The following is a 22,008-nucleotide window of genomic DNA, read 5'->3' as shown; positions in this document are numbered from 1 at the left end:
ATTCCACAGCTTTTATTTCTGTTCTGTCTGACTTGTTCTGGAGAGGTTTCTCAGTTAACAAGCAACAGTGTGTCAGCTGTGAGTCAGTATTGCATTGTATTGTATTGCATTATATTATTGTTATATTGTAATATTCTATTCTATAATTTAGTATAATATTGTGGTGGGCAGTGATAATTTTCAGGTAGAAAGATACAGCATATTCCTCACATTACATAATTATATCAAATTTTAAAGCCTTTGACAGCAATAAAATCAAAAAATCAACCAAAATATTATACACACACACACATACACACACACATATATATAATATACAATATATAGCACATCTTGCATTAAAATACAACTAGGATTATAAAAAGTAAGAGCAAAAGGCATCAGATATTTTATTTGTTTTCTGCACCCTTTGCAAAGCAGCCATGCCATCTACTCATAAACACTGGAAAGGTTGCTTCCCCCTGTGTCTGGTTTTCTTAAGGAGGTTAAAGAGAAGTATGAACCCATGACCTACAGCTACTGCTGAGCCAGTCACCAGAAGTGAAGGATAGCAAGCAAAAACTATTATTTGTATTTGGTTTGGATGTGCAAGTTGTGAAGCAGACACTTATAGTATGGGAGATACAGAAACATCCAAGTTCATATCTCCTCTGCCTAGTCAACAGCCAGAAGTGCCAGGTCTTTTACTATGCAGAAAACAAGTCATGTCAGCCAAGTTCTGGCACAGAAAATCCTCCAGCAAATGAATTCTGGGCTGCACAATGTGTGGAACTTACTGCTTTGGGCCTGTTCACTACACCAAATTTCCTGGGATGAGCACACCCTGAGTAGATAGCTGTAACAACTATTGGCTCAAGGATACATTTAAGATTATAATATTCATCTAGACACCATCATTGGCTAATATCTCGACCCATTTTTAATTAGAAAATAGTCTGTGCTTTTACAAAATAGTATTATTTATTCCAATTTCTCTAGCTTGTTTTTTATTTTAATTAGCAATACAGAAAAAACCCTGGACATTTGTATCTTTTCATTTCAGTATATGTATGTTTTAAATTTTTGTGGAGTAAATCTTTACGTCTGCTACTCCATGCTCATACCACTACAGCTGGCAGCAGAACTCTGCTCTAATTTAGGCTGGATCTCCAGGGCATTCATGTGTTGTAACCAGTTCTGCTGACTTCAGAGTCAGCCTTACAATTCATTATTCCTAAAGGATTCCTCAGAAGTTTAATGAGTACAGAGAAATCTCAACTTTCATTCAAGTCAAAGCTAAGAGATTTTAGACATGCCACTGTAAAGTCCAATGCGTAAGAACCCTAAATTAATTAAAAAATAAAAAGTAAGAAAAACTGAGCATGGCTATTCTTTAAAATGATGTTGTTTTAAATCACGGAACTTTGTGCATGGTGGTGGTGTGGTTTCAGTTCTTGATTTGGCACCAATGTACTCTGCATTCCTCTTTGTCTAGCATTAATCAAGTCTTCAGGCATGGTAATGAGCCACAAAGGAGTCATGGCAGAATTTAAAAACACCGTATAGTGGCCCCTTTCCTCAACGGTGTTCATCTGTCCCAGCTCACCCAAAAGCCTGATGGTATTAAGAGGAAACTTATAAAATGACCTCTGAAGGGGGAATAAGATGAAAGGCAAGCTCATGTGTGTAGAACATAGGTTTGCAACAAATGGCTTCCCAAAACAGCTGAATGAATGGGTAGCCTCAGGTCAGGGTTTATCTCAGAAAACCGTCATCTCCTTTCTCAGTCTCAGACAAGACATGCCAGACTAAATAAGAGCAGCAGAAGATTCAGTTGGCTGCTGAACTTCAAAGGAGTCGTCTCTGGTGAAGTTTGTGATATATTGGTCCACAGCTGTAGTGGGATCTTGCCAGGCTCTCACACTTCTCTGGGGTTCCAAAAGAGCAGCAGTTTTGAGCATGCTCCACCTACAGCATGTTTGATGACTAAATTCTCTGTCTGAAAACATGAATGCACAGTGACTTGAGGGATCTACCTTGGATTTTTGTTTTCTTCCTCTCCGTGTCATTTTTGGACTAGGGTAGGTCTGCATATTAATTGTGTTCATTTGCATTCCATTTTTGTGGCTACATTTTGCTTATAATAAGCCAAAACCAAATTTTGGAAAAAATGCAGACGTAAATCTGCCCATTCAACTTTTTCCTCTTCTCTAGCTTGGTTTTCCTGAAGCCTGGAGAACTGTTTGTTTGTTTTAGAAAGCAAAGCCTATATATACATTTACTGTTCCCAGATATATCTTTAAATTTCCAAATGGCACAAGTTCATTCAATGGGAAATGCTCCACTAGGAAGCATTTAGGAGGTGCGTGCAATTAGGAGGTGGGAATCTGTCTTTCACTGGTGCAGTACTATGATAGGATGAGTCTGCTCATGCCAGTTGATTTCATGCAGAGGAAAACTAGAGCTGTGTAGTGATCAGTCAGGTGCAGAGGTTTGATTCACATGCAAATATGAAATTCCTAGGAGTTATTGTGCCAGTTGGCCCTGTATTTGTGAGGGAAGATATTTTCCAAGCACTATTCAATACAATACTCCTGCACCAAATAAAAGCCTATTTCTTTCATAGACACAGCCTCTGAAATACCAATTATCTGGAGAAGCAGCAAGGACTGGATAAACTAATGCCATTTCCTTATTTGAGAAATTTTTGTTAGTCATGCACATCCTCGTCACACACAAAATAAATGTCAATATTTTACTAGAAAAGTAAGATGAGGAACACTGCAATTTTATCTGGGTCATTCCTATAAATAGGAAAACACAGGAAATTGCTGCAGTTGCAGAATGTTCTATCAGATATCTCAGATCCATTCACTCAAGGATTTTCAGCATGCTCCCCTTTCTGTCCTAGCTGCCATTTACCATTCTCATTATACACAATACAGTTCTCAGCATTTATTTCTTCTCTCATTTCCCTCTTTTCTCTGCCCTTCTCCTTTCCCTTTGGGGATCATGCTTCTGTGGCTGATTGTGTTTTATCCTCCCCAATTCAATCTCTCCCTCTCTCACATCAAGCTAAATGCAAATTCCATACCCCTTTTGCCTGGCCAGCTTTTGCCTGGCCTGTCCCTTCTTCACCTTGCTCCAGCCCTGGCTTTTCTCCAGCCTCACACTCATACATCTGGTGCCATTAACACCTTCATCATCTCATCCCTGTTGCTCTCCTGTATTGTTTCTTGAGACCCAGCTTCTATTCTACAGTGATCTGGCACTGTTGAACTCAACGTGACCTGACGCCTTCAGCTTCTGGCTGTGCTACACACCTAGGCCTTCCTGATAGTCTTTCCTGCTGCTCTTTTCTTCTCCCCTACTTTCCAGGCTGTAAAAATCAGCCTCTCCTCTTCCATTTCGTCTCTCTCCAGTTTCCCCCACTATCTGACTCCTTATCTTCCCTTCTCAATGTCTGTCATCACTGACTAACCAGGTCCTGCCTCTGTTTGCCTTGGAGTAGAAATGAGAACTTTCATTTTTTATTTCATGTAACCCTTTGCATTAGGTATTTAGCGCCTGGAAATTCTCTATAACCAATCACAAAAATCTGTTCTTCGGATTCCCATGCTACAATTACTTTTTTCAGAAAACTTGGCAAAAGCTAAGCTGCCGATGTGCTGAGGCAATTGTCCGAGATATGCTGGTCAGTGCTGGGTTACCAGACCTATTATTTTGGATGTACCCATTTTTTGCCTCTCAGTTTTCATTTACTTTGTAAACCCACACAGACACTTTTTTTCCTCTCCGTTATGTTGCCTGACACTAAGGAGACTTGATCTTTTTCTTGGGTTTTCAAATTGCATGGCAATGCAAATGATGAAGAATCTATTTCAAAACATGACAGCAACAAGTGGCAAATAAATAAAATTAAAAGGAAAATAAACAAACAAACCCACAAAAACAAAACAGAAAAATCCCCAACGTCATATTGCAAATATTCAGTAACATTGTTCCTTTCTCTTTGGGAAAATATATCTCAGAGGATGAATGTATAGTTTTCTGGCTATGGGAAAAATCACTTTTGAAGGATGATACTGAATTGCGTTTTGGCAACTTAACAGCAATTTAACTGTTTCTGCACTAATTATGTGGCCATCCCTAAAACCAGAATTGAGGTGAAATTTATCAGGTTCTTTGTTCAGCTCTCTAGGTCATAGCCAGCAATTCAGTAGAATTCCTGCAGCACAGGAATTCTGCTATTTCTTGATATTATGGCCTTCTACAGGCAGGGAGTGCAGAGGAGATAAACCAGGTGGTTTCAAGTGGAAGAGCCTGAGTTCTGGGCGCTATTTTGTTGTCATAGTATGCAGCAGTTTTGGTTCAATTTAACATGAGATGGGCAACCTGCTGGGTGTATAGCCACAGCAGCACTGTGAGAATGAAAAAGTACTTGTCCCTGATATAATATAGCCTCAGAATCTTTCATTTTCTATTGCCAGAATAGCTCTAATGAACATATGAATGCAACTTCAGCTGCCCCAGATTTAGACAGATAATAGTTTTAGTGTTAGCGAGCCTCAGGCAGACTTCCATAACATTTGTCAACCAGCAGGAGACACAGAGGAACAGAAACTTGATTTCTTCTGAGACATTTGCATCTTTTCTCTATGCTCGGGACTGGAAAAGCATATAATATTAGGAAACACCCTTTATACTTACTCCTGGTAGCCCAAACTGTCACCATTTCTCTCCATTTAGTTTAACTGTTTGTGTTTTTAACTAAGAACAGGTGTAGAAGTGGAACTGAAAGGACTTTAGTGTCCCACACACGTTTTAAGAGAGGCAGGAGGGATATGACTTTCTCCACCATCTGACAGTGTAAAGTCCTGTTGTGTCTGTGTTCTGCCCTTTGCCTCGGGGTTGGAGCTACCTCTGTTTTGCCCAAAAGAGTAGCTTTTACCAAGCTGAAAATCAAATATTTAGCTCTTGCCTTGAAGAATGCATGCAACAGGAATATCTATATTTATATATTAAAATTCCTGAGAGGCAGGCAATGAAGAAAGATCAAGATCCAACACATACCAGAGAATCACAGAACAGTTTGGATTGGGAGGTACCTTAAAGACCATCTAGTTCCAACCCTCCTGCCGTGGGCAGGACGCCTGTCTAGACAGGTTGCTCAAAGCCCCATCCAACCTGTCACTGAATGCTTTCAGAAAGAGAGCATCCACAGCATCTCTGGGCAACCTGTTCCACCTGTTTACTGCCCTCTGGGTAAAGAATTTCTTGCTAAGATCAAATCTAAATGTGGTCTTGTTCAGTTTGTAGCCATTCCTCCAGTCCTGTCATGCATGCCCTTGTACAAAGTCCCTCTCCAGCTCTCTTGTAGCACCCACTCATCCCTAACAGGAACCCACCAAAAAGTGAGGCAGCTAGCCCTGGCTGAGGTATGATGGACTTCTGTTGAGAGGCTCTTCCACTTATAGGATGTGATAAGAGGATCTTTGTCACATCTTGGGTTGTGGTAAGAGGCTACTTTATTTTCTGTGCCTATACACTACAAACTAGTCCTAACACTGAGTTTGAAGAAATAGCAACATGAACTGTTAGAACAGAAAAAAAAAAATCCTTGTAGTGCTTCTCTGGCCCATTTTGCAGTAGCAGTAAGCTCCTTTGAATGTTTTGGAGATACAGATGTAGGAGGATACTAGTAAGTAGCAATTAATTTCGACAGCTGAGCCTCAGCAAAAGAGCAGCTCCCAGCCCACAACATTTTAAATTTTTGGAACAGCTTTGCAGAGATCTTGTTTGAGAAGGCTGGAGGCTAAGGCAAATTGATCTTCACCAGCCATTTTTTTTTCTTTTTTTTTCCTGGGAGGTGTCTAGTCCCAGTTAGCTAGCAGATTTTTTTTTTTGTGTGTGTGTTTTTTTTGAGAAGGGAATGCCTCAGCACAATGCACAAGGAAATCTCTGTGTTGGCCTCTCCTGTACCTTTTCTGTGAGTAAACAGAGGACTAATCTTCTGGACCACCAACCAGTGATTTCTGGAAACTGTATTTACTTCACGTATCAGGCAAATTGAAGCTCCACAGCTCAGCTGCTTTCAGATTCAGGACTGAATCACCACACAACACAGTATCTCTCAGTCCAACTGTTTGCCTGCTATAAAGATTCAAATTCATTATTGAGTATTGACCTGGCTGAACTCCCATGCAATTGAAATTTCGATTCACTGCTCTCTTGTGACCAGTCTCTGGTAGAAAGTACACATGCCCCAACACTGGCTCTTGCCTTACTCAGGGCTTGAAATACGTGATATTCAAGTGTTGCATTTTTATTTCCTCATCTAGTAGCTCTCATTCCACACAAGCCAAATCCCCTTCCAAGTGCACTATTATTTATTAGCTCATGATCTATTAAATAATCTCAGCAAGTCACCATCAGTAGATCTCAGAGTCTTTACAGTTAACTGTGTGATTTGTTCTCCTATTGGGAGGGGAAGAGCAGGGAAGCTGGAAGGAAACCACCTGAACTTTCACGTTTCAGTGCCCAATAGCAGATATCTAGAACAGGTATTCAGAACACATCTCATAGAGAAATACTGTGACCAAAGACAATCTGTAGTAAAAGCAATTTCCCCAGAATCACTGAGCCCACATGACAAAAAAAAAAAAAAAAATCCCTGTTGTTTCATGTGATAGAAGTACTTATTTGCAGTTTCCTCTAATCAGAGAGTTTATTACTCTAGATCAGAAGTATAAATGAGGTTAAGAGTCTTTTGATTCACCATTTTGCTGACATTTTTATAACAACATGTTGGGTTAAAAAGGGGCAAGAAAACAACACAGGGGCTTTAACAAAACAAAGTAACAAGCAGCTGATTTTAATTACAGCTGGTTCCCTTGCTTTTCATGGATTTGCATACCAAGTCCCCAACGCTCCACGTGCTGATTTCCTCCCAGTACTACATCTTCAGTTCTCAGTAATTTCACCTGGAGTTTCAGGTGCCTCTGAAAAGTCCTGCTGCCCCTCTCTTGCTGCCACTTCTGCTGGTGCTGGGGACCACAGACATGTGATGTGCTGCCCCCTTAGCTGTGCATACTCGACAGGGTTATAATTCCAGCCTCCAACCAGAACTGCCACCTGTGAGCACTGGATGACTTGAGACAGAAAGTCCTTGGCAGGAGCAGAGCCTTAATGAGCTTAAAATGCATTGAGGAGCTTGTCAATTACAAAGCAGGGCCACAGAATAAGTAGTTGCAGAAAGTTTCCAGTGCGAAATACTAACAAGACAATTGTTTACATTATCTAGATGGTTTTAATTACAGGGGAGTTCAGACCAGTTGCTTAAGTTTTCCCAAGGGGTAATTAGTCACCCGGTGAATTTGCATATTTTCCACTGCTGTATTGAGGCAAATCAGCCATACTTATCAGAAGACTGACCTGGCAACCTCTGTTCTTGGCAGATTATAGTCTGAGTTTCATCATGACATTATCAAATGTATTGGCAAATGTTCCACTGCAGGGCTGCAGCAGCCAAACTTTGGGGAGATGACAGGATTCCTCGTTTTAAATGTAAGAAATTTCAAGCACAGATAGAATGAAGAGGACATTTTTTAACAGCCTCTACTCATGACAGATGCAGTATTTATTAATATATTACAAGTATATTAATAATCTGCCCTCTGCCACATGTTATACAGACTCTGTTTTTAGCTATGCTGAGATTTACTAAACTGAATGGAAGTTTCCCAAAAGGGTTTTTTCTTTCAGATGGCTCATTTTATGGTATTTTATCAGCTGTGTTGTTTTGTTTGCTCTAGGAGGCATGGATATATTGACAGCTGAGAGTAGCAGCCATTTTTATTTAAAAATCAAAACCATAATAGACATACAAAAATTCCAAACACTATCAATATGTAAGAAATTACATATTTACCTACTCTTACAGATTTCACAGCAGAAATAAGTGGGATTTTTTCAAATCAGTTTGTTGGTAAATGGCAGCATTTTTTAAGATTATCATATTCTTACATTTTACTCACATCTCCCAGTGGTTTTATATCTATTATCAGAGGAAGGGTTGCTTCCACTAGAGAAAAAGGGCTAAAGGCCATAAATCGCACTAAAAGTGAACTGAAATAGATATTTAAGTAAATAAACTACATTTAGATATTTAAATAAAGAAATTACATTTTTTCAAAAGTACCTGAAATTATATTCACCAAAGTAGAAAATTGTAACCTGACAACTGACATTATTCAAGTGCCACCCAGCTTGGTTAGATAGGTTACCCTTGAGGCTGTGTATGCTAGTATTATGAAGTGAAATGCAAGCTAGACAAAGCAGAACATTTTGGATCTTTTAAGTTACTTTTGTTAATACTGAAGTTAAAATCTCTGAATATTCAGAACAGGACAGTCCTAAATTTTTAGATACATAAGGAAAAAGGGCAATTAATGAATGGCAGACATATTTTCAGATATCCTTGTTTTATGAAGCAGGTCAGAATCTGATATAATAGCTTACACATGTATATACATACAGACACACATGTATAAACACAGAATGTCTCAAATAAAAACCATATGGCAAGCCTAGGCATATTTGTTTTCCATTGTTTTCCATGTGAAAACAAAATGCTAAATCTTTATTTCTTGACATCTGTGCCTTTGCTTTACCATGAAGCTAGCCATTTAGATCACTTACTATTTTCCCTGGCCCATTTTTAATCCCCAGTTATCTAGAAAGTCAGGTGTCACCACCAGAATAGTTTCTTTACTCTGAAATTTAGGGAAAAGTGCTGATTCTCAGAGAAGAGAACACATGACCAGGTTCTTTTCTGCTGATATCCTGCAGCAGGCAGACAGGTATCTTTAGGATGCTGATGTCTGCTGACATCTTGGAGCACACACCAGCAGCCCATTTGTCTTGTGCAAGGGACAGAGCTGAGGAGGGTCTCATATTGCACACGCCATCTCTGTGATGAAGATATCCTCTCTGTAGAGTGCAGTAGTTGTTAACTACTGCCCTCCAAATGCTTCACATGCTCACACCATCTCCTGCAATACACTTTGCTCCAAGGAGTAGGACAGAGGGCTGGCCTGGAGCAACAGCTACTTCTCCATACTCTTCTGCAGGGTCCAGCTGATCCTGCAGGAATTCCTGGCTGAGTCAGGCTTTTTCTCCTTCAGACCATCTGAGCACTGCCAAGACCCTGGCTCTTTTCCTGCCTGCCACACTGCTTATCAGAGTGCTTATGAGGCACACGTCTCACTTGTTGTCTTTTGCTGTTTCTCATGTTTCACAGTGATTGATGTAATCAGTCAGCTGCAAAACCTGATGAAGAACAGCAAGAAAGCCAAGGTGGACTCACCTCTTTTCTCAGTTGGGATAGAAGCATCTGAATACGCACCTCCAACTGGACAATGAAGGGAAATGAGCAAAGTTCGTTAAGTTGTGAATATCCATGTGTGTAAATTCATTTTTATATGCAGTTATTCCTTGTTTTCTGAAATAATATCCACACTTTAGATTCAAATAATATTGAACAAGAAGAAAGACCTTGCCATTTTCTGGGGTTAGCATGGAAATGAATGACATTAAAAAGGTGTTTTCTGGAGTGACAAGGGTAGGGAGAAGGCAATTCAGAAGTAGAACTTCATCACATTAATATGATACTGTAGAGGCAGAACCTTCATTGTAACAAGTTGTCAATAATGGCTAGATGCTTATATAGATGACCTAATTGTTAAATTCCATGTCTTTAAACACACCAATTTCACAAAAAGGATACCATTGTTTACTGTAGGTATCCTTTTATGAATCATCTATCCATGGGCCTGCAGCCCTCTGCCTGGAGCCTGCTATAGCACATTTCCCACAGGGTCACAGTCTCCTCTCAGGCATCCACCTGCTCCTGCATGGGCTCCTCCACAGGCTGCAGGTGGATCTCTGCGTCCCTGTGATCCTCCATGGGCTGCAGGTGTCTCACCATGGTCTGCGTCACAGACTACACAGGAATCTCATCTCCCCCTCCTTCTCCACTGACCTTGGGGTCTGAATAGCTGTTCCTCTCCCATATTCTCATGGCTCTTCGCTGGCTGCAATTATATCTGCCAGCCTTTCTTTTTTACTTCTTTTTCTTAGATCAGTTATCCCAGAGGCATTCCCACAATTTCTGATTGGCCCAGCTTTGGCCAGCAGCTTGACTGTCTTGGAGCTGTCTGGCACAGGCTCTGCTGGACATGGAGGAGGAAGCTTCTGGCAGCTTCTCACAGAAGCCACCCCTGTATCCCCCCTGCTACCAAAGCTTGGCCATGCAAACCCAACACAACAGGCTGTAAATTCTTTGTTGTTCTATTCTGCTTGTACAGCAGTAAACACAGCGACCATCCACATTTGCAGATACAGTAACTACAGCCAAAATAATGGCAATTCCATCCAAATAAAAGTTTAGATGTTCTGCAGGAATGTTGATAGTAGGAAAAAAAAAGTGATAGACCACATTAAGCCAAGAAATTATTCCATTTTCAGAGAGCATGTGGAGAATGCTTTTTCCACAAGGCATCCAGCTCTACTCACAAATTAAATTTGTTCAAGTGGCAGTCAAACTGCACATGGTTGCAGTTCACTGTTTTCTGGTGAATGAATGTGATGGGGATGTCTCCATCTGCACAATAAAGAAGTTCACTGGTATTTAACTCAACCCAAACCCATCCCTTCACGGAGTTTTCAATACCTGTTTAGGAACATGGACATAAGAATAATTTTTAGCAAACACAGGAGAGCCAGAAAGCTTTAGCAAAGATTCCTTCCTATTGACAAAGCTAAATCTACCTGTCACTAGGACAGAGAAGAGTTTATGGGCGTAGTTCTGTTGGTTAATCAAACAAACAATTTGAAACATGGTAACAGCCCAAGACTAAAGAGAACAGTTTATTTGTGAACGTATTTCCACTGAACATGATACAAAGAATTATTCTTCTGACCTAATGTTACCCAAATTAAAGGAAGAGTATTTTGTCCCTTTGTTTAAACCATGAATAAATACAGAATAATGAGAAAATTATGCATAATCCCAGAGCTGCAAAAGGCACTTAAAAAAAATTCTAGTAGCTTCTCCCCCTCCCTCTTCTTGAGTCACTGTCACCTGCCTCAAAGCTGCATCTGGAAAAAGGATGGAGGTGTAGTCTCCTGAAAGGGCTTGTTTTGCCAAAGTTGGCATGGGAGCACTGGGCAAGAGTTCAATCCCAGCATCAGTTTAGGATTACGTAAAGTCAATTCTCTTCATTGTTTCTGCTGATCTTTAAGCTGTTAGAAAAGAGTCAGTGTGACTTGATTCCTTTGAATGGAAAATAGCACAATGGTTCCATGGTGGAAATGGTTGTGCTGATTAGGAAAGCAGTTTTCCGTCACGAAAGCAAACATGTGGCCACACTTCCATGCAAGTATGGAATGCCATGTGGTTACTTTTTATGCAGCCAAAACAATACCCTCAACTCTTGCTTGACATGGAGGATTTTATGTATGATGTGGACTCCAGAGCTGTTTGAAGACCAGGGTTCTGGAAAAGTCATCAAAAGCTGTCTGCTTTCCTCTGGATTTTGCCTTGAAAATGACTGACATTTTAAAGTAATTCTATTCATTTCTATCGTTTCACCAACTCATACAAGCAAATCCTCCTTTCCTCCTAATAGCTGAACCAGGTTGTCTTGAAATAATAAAATCTAACAAAGGAAGCGCAGTAAATTATTTTGGGGGCATCGGTACAGGGGAATCAAGGATCTATCTCAGCTCCTGCTCCTAATGGCATGCTTTCCATCATCTGTAAATTGCAATACTCCATGGAGTGATGTTCACAGGCTGTGCTGGAGGAAGAAAGGCACATTATTTGGTATCTTGTACCAAAAGCAGGTGAGGAGCATGCAAAGGGTATGGCTGGTATTAATGTGTGGATGCCACATTGCAGCAGGAGCCATGCCAGCTCATGAAGGGCAGGTCTTACAGCTCTCATCTTTGCTGCCTCATTAAATCTGTGTAGCTGCCCAAAATAGGGTTTCAGTTGAGGGCATCATGATGCTTACTCCTCCTTTCTGACCCATCTTATGTTGTAATGAGCCTAACTCTCTTTCTCATTTCCCATTATTTATAAAATTTGCAGAAAGTTAAGTACCTTTGCAGCACACCTGCAGTCCAGACAAGACAGCTTCAAGTCAGACAGGGATCACAAAGAAAGAGCTGTTATACAGAGCACTCATGTAAGCTTGTATTTCTCCAAGAAGCCAAGCTAAGGTTGAAAAATCCCAAGTGTTTCAGGCTGTTCACACTGGACTTTTTTTTTTTTAATGATATAGCTGCCTAATATAATTTTTTGCTAAGTTAAAACACTGATCAATTGAAAATGAAATATTTAAGGGGGCTTTTTGGGAGATACTTTAACAAGTAAAATCACATCTGCTTCAAAACCAGAAGCTTAAATTCTTGGAAAAAGTACCCACAAACATGTTTCAGGTTTTTTTTTTGTGTAACACAACTCTTTGACTTCAGCTGATGGATTCAAATGCAGACTGCTTACATTAGATCCAACTTCACTAATAGTTTCCATTCTCCCTGAACGCACTTTCTGGCAAAACAATTCCCTGCAGCTCTGTCGTCTCCAAACACTTCAGTGTCATCACTCTCACAAGCCAAGTGTATGAAAACATAACATAAATGATAGCTAAACACAAAGAAGGAACAAAGCTGCATAAAGTTGTAGAGGAGATTAGGAATCTCAATTAGTTTATTTCTAAATTCATTCAGATTGGAAAATTTAGGAAGGGTGGTTCTTACGTGCCTTCATGAGTGTGACAACGAATTATTAATTTGAGGACTGAGAGAGGCTTTTCCTCCCTGCTCTTGCCACGGTTGTATTCTGGCATTGAGAAATTCCCATGTGTTCCATTTGTGACAGCAACCATAGAGACTAACTCCTGTCTCCTTGTGTCCTGCTGCAGCTGATGAAGCTTGGTGGTGCCAGCAGAGCATCAGGAGCTTCTCACTGGTCCCGTGCAGCCAGTGCAGCAGGCAACAGGGAAAGCTCAGTGCCCGGGGAAGGTGAGCCTGAACCCTCCAGACCCACCCCTTACTTCCCAGCTCGATGTGGTGCTGTGCCAGGGGACAATGGGCCACTTCAGGGCTGAAATTCAGCAACATGTAAGGAGGAAAATCCTCACAGGGAATGCCAGAGCCACACTGCATGCCCGTTTTTGGGGTAGGGGTTACAGCAATGCAAGTTTTATCTCTCTTAGTCACCGACAGTTCAACATCTCTGAGAACCTGCACCGACAGTTCAACATCTCTGAGAACCTGCTAGACCCAAAGATCAGCTGAAGCATGCAAATCTTCTCCATGTGACTGCTCTTTGGCAAACCTTCCTTCAATTCAATTATAAATTACAGTGCAGGAGCAGGAAATGAAAAAACAAACTCCAAACTATTAAGCAAAGAGCCAAGTCTGGTCTTTACATAATAACCATGACTTGTTTTTGGAAAATACTTGAAAGCAAAGGTTGGACAAATGAAAGACCACAGAACAGCAGGAGTATACTTTCTTTTGCCCTGTTCACTCTAATATGCAACTTTCTGAACAAATATTGCTAGAACTGGCTCTTTTTGGCATCAGCAGGTAATTAACTGATGAATACACACACTTATGAGATGAATTTCTAATCCTTCAAAAAAACAGCCCTATTGCCTTGCTTCCAAACAAAGGGTGAGAGAGGTTTAGAGAAAAAAAGTGCAGTGCACTCATTAACTAAGAAGATTAGAAATCCTAAGGTACAGGCAAGCTTGAATAACTTTTTTTTACAATATTTGGTTTGATTTGATTTGATTTGATTTGATTTGATTTGATAAGCCATGTCAAGTAGAAAAACATCCTAAATCATAACCAAGCACTAGCTAAAGAAAAAATAATGTAATTTCCAAGAAAGTATAGGAGTAAAAAGTTCAACAGACATGGATAAAGAATGTTTGGGAACCAAGAGCAAAAGTTGTTGAAAGCTTTCTGTTAGAAAACTACTGTGTTAGGAAGTAGTCATTTAAGGAAATCAAAACATTTTACAGGAATGTAAATAACTGTTGGACCTTTCTCTAAGATTTCATAAACATACTTGTGCAGCATCTGATGGGCTTCTGTATGAACAAGGAGTCAAAATGAAATATTCGAAGTAATTTTACAAGGCACTTTTCTGCAGGCCTTATTTTGCCATAGTGGGGCTAAAAAATAAAATAAGAAATGTTTGTTTTTTTCACAGAATAAACATAATCCTTTGCAAACCAACAGATAGATGAATGGGTTTGTTAGCAGTCATTGCCACCCCAAATACTCAAGAGAGATTTCTGAAAAATTGTTCACAGAGATAGAGAGGCAGGGAGTTTCAAATTTTCAGAGTTTACCATGGCAAATGGGGAGATTTCTTCAATATGAGGCTGGTGAGGCACTGGGAAGTGTTCAAGGAGCAGCATGGTCTAGTGGCAGGGGGTTTGGAACTAGATGGTCTTCAAGGTCCCTTCAGAGCCAAATCATTGCATGATTCTATGATACCCTAGCCAACTGCAAAAAGAATACCCATGATTATATGGTCAAGCAACCAACAAGAAACAGCACGAAACAAAAATACCATGAATTTTACAACATCAGCACATCAGATCACCAGATTATGCAGACAGACAATCTCTAAGGTAGGCCATGTAATATTGTTACTGTGGTTCCATAACAATTAAGAGTTATTGCAACTAGGTTGTGCTGAGACTACAGCTAATTTTACATGTCCTCCCTTGTTTGTACTTTTCCAGGTCGTAAGAATGGCTGAATCAAATGGCAGTGTGGTGGTTGTGTTCAAATTTCTGTGTAGTATATACCGATGAGAAAATTTGATCTTGAAGGTGTGGAGAGCTGTGCCTCACTGATGCACGACAGCCTCTTGGGAAACGGCAAAATTTGAATACGTACTACTGCATAGGCAGCATGCATAAAGAGTAACTTTAAAAAATTTTATTTTCCCATGGCAAGTTTTCTACTATGTAATTGCACACATTTAATGTAATCTTCAGGTATTGCTGTGACATGATATCTGCTTTCATCTCTTAGCCATAGCCTCAGTTCTGCTCCATTTAGGACCAAAATCTGGACTGTACATGGGGTTGTGCTGACAGCACAGATAGTGACATGATCAAAAGATTTTGGAGTGAGCCTTGCATTGAAGTTCTTTAACCTACAAAACAAGTGAAAAGCACTCATGGTAGCACAGAGTTCAGACAGGCTGGTTTATCAGGCTCCTGAGGTGACTAGCCATGCATCTGTAACCTTTCTGTGTCTCCCTCTCCAGCAATGTAGACATGGCTTACTATGTCAGAGGGAATTCAGAAGTACGAGAATAGCAAAATAGCACCAAAAAATACTGACTTCAACTCATGCTTGACAGGTTTCAGTTCTGTTGAGACAACGTTTATCTCCATTACACCCTTTGCAAATACGCTATTTGTCTTAAGCAATACTTAATCCTTTTCCAGTGTATCTGGGGTGGGCACCTGCTTACATAAGTGTAACACCAGTGTGTGTGCAGGAGGGCCTTTCCAGGGTGTTACACAGGTCATTGTATTACAGCAGTTATAATCAAACTATTGTTCATGCTGTAATTGAGTTCCTGGAAAAGGAGATTTGAAAAAGAGGGTTAAGAGTAGGTTTATAAAACTTAAGCATATACCTAATCTGTCTGGGAAAATTCTTAATGTTCTTTGCACATTTTTGAAGCTGTCTGTGACCTTAACATCAGAGCAACAGACAGAGTCTGGAGAAATGTAATTAATGTTTCAATTTATAAAAAAATCCCGCAGAAAAGTTTACATTTAAAGCTGTCTGTTTCTATGCTAAATATATGTCTATATAAAGGTAAAATGTATGTTGTGTGTCTGCGTAATAACACAACAGCTAATAAAACAATATTGGTTAGCAATGAGGTTGCCACTTGCCAGAACATCACTGTAAAAATTTCAAGGCCAGGCTTCAAGAGTTCTGCCTGACCTTTCTAGTAAGAATATTAAAAGAAATGGGCATTGATCACTTCTACATCACCAAGAACCTTCTCTTCAGCTGACATTAAGCCATAGAAACAGTGGGACTATGATATTCAGCTGAGATGCTGTTTCCTGACACACTCTTATAGTGACTGTAGCTTTATGTTATTTGACCTAGCTGTTTTTGTATCACTTTCAGTCTCTGCCAAATGGCTGCTTCCAAATTGCCTTCAAGGCAGTCAGTGAAAAGAGGAGTTTCCTACAGTCTCCTAGGAGTTAGTTTCACTGACCTTTGCTCAATGAATTGCCACTTAAAACCAGCTAATAGAAAAGTCTGGAAGACAGACCACTTCCTAAAATGCATCCCTGCTTGTCTGTCACTTGCTGAGGAAAGGTGGTGGTACTGAGCTGGTGTGATTGATTAGAAGTGGGCTATGGCACCAGTCCCCATTTGGCCATACTTCTTGGTAAACATCACAGCTGTCCTAGAAAGGAGTTTGTTAATCTGTTGATGTGCAAGGTATACTCTGAAAATATTTGAAGGCTGGATCATCACCAGAGGATGTGGTGGAAGAACATATAGGGTGGGATTTAGCTGAGCAGGGACTGCAGTGTAGAGCTGGGATTCCCACATGAACTGGTGATAAGTACCAAATCATTACAGATGTTTTGAATATCTAATCCTCTTGCCTCTGGCTTCCTATTAGGATTGAGTGTTACATTGTCTCCAAATTTTCCCAAAACCCATAGGAACAAAACTATCTTTGGGGCTCCAGTCATCTTCCAAGCACGATGTGAATTCTCCCAAGGGTTCAAAAGTCAGGATGAGGTGCAATTATAGTCAAAATTCAGTCTCTTTTACTTTCTCCACAGAAAACCAGACTAGCAAGCCTGTCCAGGAGCTTAGGTACTTTCAGGATTTGACAGGAGGTAAACAGGAGTTCTGAACTTTACTTAAATATTTATCCAAGTACTTCCTCTTCTAATGTGTACTTGACTGCTACGTAAGTCCCTTCTTCAATCATATTCTTGAATATCTTGGCTTTTATTTGTCTATTGCAGAAACATGCAAGTTCATGACACAAAGCCTGGCCCACAGGCAGCAAGCAGACAAGCTTCTACTTACTGCAAGGTAAATCTTTTATCTCACCCCGCTGTTGAGCCAGAAGGGCTGGAGCAGAACTGTGGTAGTGTGGGGGGAGAAATGGCTGAAGAAAGTGCAGGGGATGCAAAAACCCTCCTCCTGTGCTCATTCCACCACAAGAAAGACAGACAGCTGAGAGTGAGCTTTTCTTCTTCCTCACAAGCTAGAAACTGAAGAACAATTACCAAATTGTTCAATTGTTCAATTCCAAATTGTACCAAATCATAGTTTTGCATCTACTGACACAGAATGCTGTACATTAGAAACATTCTCTTTCCCCATTTCTTTCACCCCCTCCACTCCCCGTCCAAGCTTTTGGCTGCTCCAAACCTTCTGAGGTTTGACCTGAGGACAGTCCAGCAACAGTTTTCTGCATCATAGCAGATCTAGAGTAGCATAAAATTTCCTTCAAAGTGTGAAGTCAAAAGATAAGCCAGTCCAAGATGAGAAAGAAGGCACGGATGTGCTGTCTGCTTTTTAGTTGTTTTCAGCTATTATTTCAACTATTAATTCATTGTGTAAGAGGAGGGACTATGGCAACAATTCATGTTTCATGCAGATCACCATTGCAGAAATGGTCCCCATGCAATTTTGTATTCTCAGTGCATCTGGATGCGTTGCAAGTGAAATCAGTCATTTTGAAAAATTACTACAATTTTCATTAATTTTGAAGTAATTTTTGAGTCATCTAGTTAGCATAATGAGTAAAAGTAACAGACTTTCAGTGAACTGAACAGCCTTCTTGCTTGGTTTTTATCCAGTTTTTTTATGAAACTCCTAAAAATTTCAAGCAACTCCTGCAATATCTGGATAACTACACCCACAGCACCATGAAACATGGCATTATTATGCTTTTATGGAGAAAAGTGACTGTCCTGGACTGAAAGAGTCCCAGACTAGGCATGACTCATGTCAACCCCTATGGACACACCATGATCGAGCCAGGGCTCCATGCAAGGCTTTTCAGGCATTTTCTCAGAGAAGAGCGTTGTGTCAAATGTCGCTGGACACTTGGCACACAGAAGGAGAAAACAAACAGATGCAAACATTCAACAAGGAAGTCAAAGTGTAACAGACAAAGTCACAGTAGTCTGAGTGGGGAAGATAAGCCCTGGCTCCCCTTCAGTCGCCTGTCAACAGGACTGCTCCTATCTCCAGCACTTGGCCTCAGGAGCAGATTTTCCCTTTGCAGTATCTGTCCCCCATGCATGTGCTGCTTCCCACACATGCTGGGCACACTGCTCCTTATCCCGGGCTTGGGGACATGCTCCCTCTACTTGACTCCTTCTGAAATCCTCCTGCTGGCCCTTTTCTTTTCTCCTACCTATCTCTGCCTTTATAGTTATTTCTTTCAACTTGTTTGTGAAGTAAAAACAGAAATTTATAATTTCCGTCACACAATCCTGTAGCTTCTAGGTTAGTTTTCACACTAGGTGGTGCTTCTGCAGGTTAAGGCCTCTCCACCCACTTTCTGCCCCAGTCCTCCACCTTCTCCCATCTTTCCTCATCTTTCCTTACCTCATTCAAGCTATGGAGACAAGAGTCCAATTATAATTCTTACTTTCTCTTTCAACTGGATTTAAACTGCTTACACATCTTTCTTGCACCAATAACTTATATATAAGAAACTTATGCGTATATATTTACATATTAACTAATGCTCAAAGGTGACTTCGGTCAGGCTGTTGTGGACTCTCTAGCTTCTTCCACACCCCCAGGTTTCCATTCTCAGAGTTTGGAACGGGACAAGACTCTCTGGAGTCTCAGGGGCTGATGATGGTTGCTCATGTTGTGTGTTTTATTGCCTCAGGGAAGTCTCGATGTGCTCAGCCTGTCACTTGCCCACTCTGACACTTGCAGCCCCCACACAGTGCCAGCATCCCTGCCTGACTGCCAGGGGGCTCAGGCAGCTCCAGCAACAGGCACAGCTCCCATAAAGGGGAGACAGGAGGGAACTGCCTCTTCCCAGTGAGATCATACCTCCATGTTGGACCCTCTAGATCAGGGAGTGCATCCTGGCTCACATCCTGCAGCCAGGGGAAGACAGAGGCTTTCCCCACTGCTGCAGCTGAAGCCACTGGAAAGAAGGTGCAGTGCTGCCCTGGGGTGAAGGAGGCACATGCAAATTGGCTTCTGGTGCTCAGCTGAGTTGCAGCAGAGATAATGGAGAGGGTTTTAAAGCTTTCCTCAAATCCTCTCTCTCCTTAGGGAAATCTACATGTAGTTCATCTGTGCCTACAGATTCAGACTTCACAGCAGCATGCACCAAGTTCTGAGAGCTAATTGTATATAGCTATATCTGTTGATTAGCTAGGCTGCTCTCCGAATTTGAAATGTAACCATCCAAGCAAATGGTTGGATGCATTGCAGAGGCTCCTGCTCCACATGCCAGCAGTTTCCTTGAGGGCTTCATGTAGCTCTGGAGGTATGCAAAAGATAAATGCAGCAGATCAGCATATTCTTAGTTTACCTTTTTTTCCCTTTTCACCTTGCCTATTTCCTTTTTAACATTTTATGATCAAGTAATTAGTGTTAGTTGCAGTGGATTCTTTACCTGCAGTTTGTTTGCTTAACTGAAAGAGCTCTGTTTATTCTCAAAGCCAATCCAGAGCAATGCACTAACAAACCAGAGACAAGGATGCATGTGGTTTTATTTACCCTCTAATACTACTTCACTTTTCATATATTGTTTCATGCATCAGGTATAGTAACTGAAAAGTGTATTTATTAGTCTATCTGAACAGTAGAGCAGCCTGGAGAAAAAAACATTTATTTCTTTTATGTGACAGCTAGTTCTGAAAGCAATAAAACCCACATATTGATAAAAAGTAGGAGGAGCAGATAACATTTTTAATTATATTTCAGAAGTCTCCCAGGCATCCTGCCCTGCGGAGGTAGTGACTTGTATCAGGGGCCCATTAAAGGAGGATCTGTTCAGAGCAGCACCCCCATAGAGCTGTGTACCAGTCACTTCTTCTGGAAGCTTTGGTAGTTTCTGGAAGTAGTTGTTTCAGCTTTAATAACCAACAGATTAAAAAAACTGAGAGAGGCAGAGTTGTGGAATGAAGACCCATGTCACTATATGTAGGCAGTAAACACCTCAGTAGCTTCTGATCCCTTTTTTCACTTCTTCTATTCTCCTTTTCTATTTCTGAATATTGCCTGTCTTGATGTTATGAAAATATTTGTTATTCCACACATAGGGTTTCTTCCTCCAAAATTGGGTTCATGCAGTCTTTTGTTTTTCAGTTTATATGATCTTAGAAACATATTTCTCAAGAGAGTAGAGAAGGTCTTATGATATTACAAAGTAGCTTAAGAAAGATAGTAGCTATTTCCAAACAAGCAGCAAATTATAATGGTTGTGCTGGATTGAAAAATTTCTTTCATATTTCATTAAACACCACAGGACTGAATCAGCTGAGTCACCTCAAGTGACTCTTCTCAGAAAAGATAAGTGGCCACTTATTTCCCATTACCACATAAAGTGTTTCTCAAATGTACCTGAAAGTTATAAACAAAGACAAAGGACAATGAACAGTTTTCTTCTTTTTTTTTTTTTTTTCTTCAGATGGGATAAAGTTGCAATTGTTAGTGCTGTAAAACAAACTGGAAGTGAGTGTCTAAAATAAAAATGGCTTTCAAGAAAAATTAAAGCTTTTGTGCAAATTCCTACAATATTTTCCAGATGCAAGATCCAGCCAATCTGTCAAATCCGATATAAGGCAGCTTTGGTCTTTCTGTTTCTAGAGAATATTTCCCTCCTTGGAGACCTTCTGACTGTTTCTCTAGTTTTTACTGTTTCTAGATTCCTTTTATTACCTTAGACAAAGGCACCTTTCTAATCACATTCCCTCAAGAGACAGAATCCAAAACCTCTTTTCCCACTTGTCAGGACAATGATCTCTTGTCCCTTCAAAAGGGTTTCCTGCACAACTGGTCCTAGTAATCTTGCTGGGTCATTTCTCATCAGAGGTTTAGGGTAGATGCAGGGTAGTATTTTGCCTTGTCAGTGATCTTGCTGCATCACATAGGTAAGGAGTGCTCAGAATAAGTGAGAGAACACATCTCTTGTAGAACATGAAGCCAGCTGTTATCATTTCTACTCATTCTGCAGATATGACCACCAAACACCCAGAGTAATGACCAGGTCATTGTTTGTCTGAGGATTACTCTAAGGAAGAGCAAGGTGCTATTTACTTAACGATGTCAAAATGTTGTTGTCCTTGACTCCCACCACTAGGGCATTTCAAGATGGAAAACAACTCCTTTGCAGACACTGGGTAGGGTCTAGAATGTCATTTTGTACCTTCAAAGTTAATTTATCAAGGGACTAAAGCAGAAAGCTCAGTGAAGTTTAAGGCAAGATGCTTGATAGAAGCGTCTGTAGATTACATCACTGCTCTGCTTCCACTTGTGATGCAGATGGCAATGAATTGATCACCTACAAGGACAAGTTGGAAGGGACTGACAAGGATCATTGAGTCCAACCCCCAGCCCTGGACAGGATCATCCCCAGGAGTCACACCATGAGCCCAAGAGTGTTGGCCAAATGCTTCTTGAATTCTGTCAGGTTGGAGCTGTGACCACTTCCCTGGGGAGCCTGTTCCAGTGCCCAGCCTGGGTGAAGAACCTTTTGTAATATCCAGCCTGACTCAGCTTCAGGCCACTCACTTAGGTCCTGTCACTGGTCACCCCAGAGAAGAGATCAGTGCCTGTCGCTTCTCTTCCCCTCACAAGGAAGTTGTAATCGCAATGAGGTGTCCTCTCAGTCTCCTCTTTTCCAGGCTGAACAGACCAAGTGACCTCAGCTGCTCCTCATACAGCTTCTCC

General features: G+C 40.7%; 1 long non-coding RNA gene across 5 annotated transcripts in view; it reads left to right on the top strand.

Annotated features, from left to right (window-relative positions):
• The window catches only part of LOC132325123 (uncharacterized), a 36,040-nt gene extending 15,209 nt beyond the window's left edge, over nucleotides 1-20,831 (top strand). The window contains exons 5-7 of one of the 5 annotated variants that reach the window (XR_009485838.1): nucleotides 9,281-9,441; nucleotides 12,969-13,068; nucleotides 17,094-20,831. This is a non-coding gene — a long non-coding RNA (uncharacterized LOC132325123). Of the gene's footprint in view, nucleotides 1-9,280; nucleotides 14,296-17,093 lie in introns of those variants that run through there. The other 4 variants (XR_009485835.1, XR_009485836.1, XR_009485837.1 and 1 more) reach the window with 4 other exon arrangements.
• Nucleotides 20,832-22,008: the final 1,177 nt, after the last annotated feature.

The sequence above is a fragment of the Haemorhous mexicanus genome, chromosome 3 (genome assembly GCF_027477595.1).
Source record: "Haemorhous mexicanus isolate bHaeMex1 chromosome 3, bHaeMex1.pri, whole genome shotgun sequence".
NCBI lineage: Eukaryota > Metazoa > Chordata > Aves > Passeriformes > Fringillidae > Haemorhous > Haemorhous mexicanus.
This window is presented reverse-complemented; position numbering and strand designations above follow the sequence as displayed.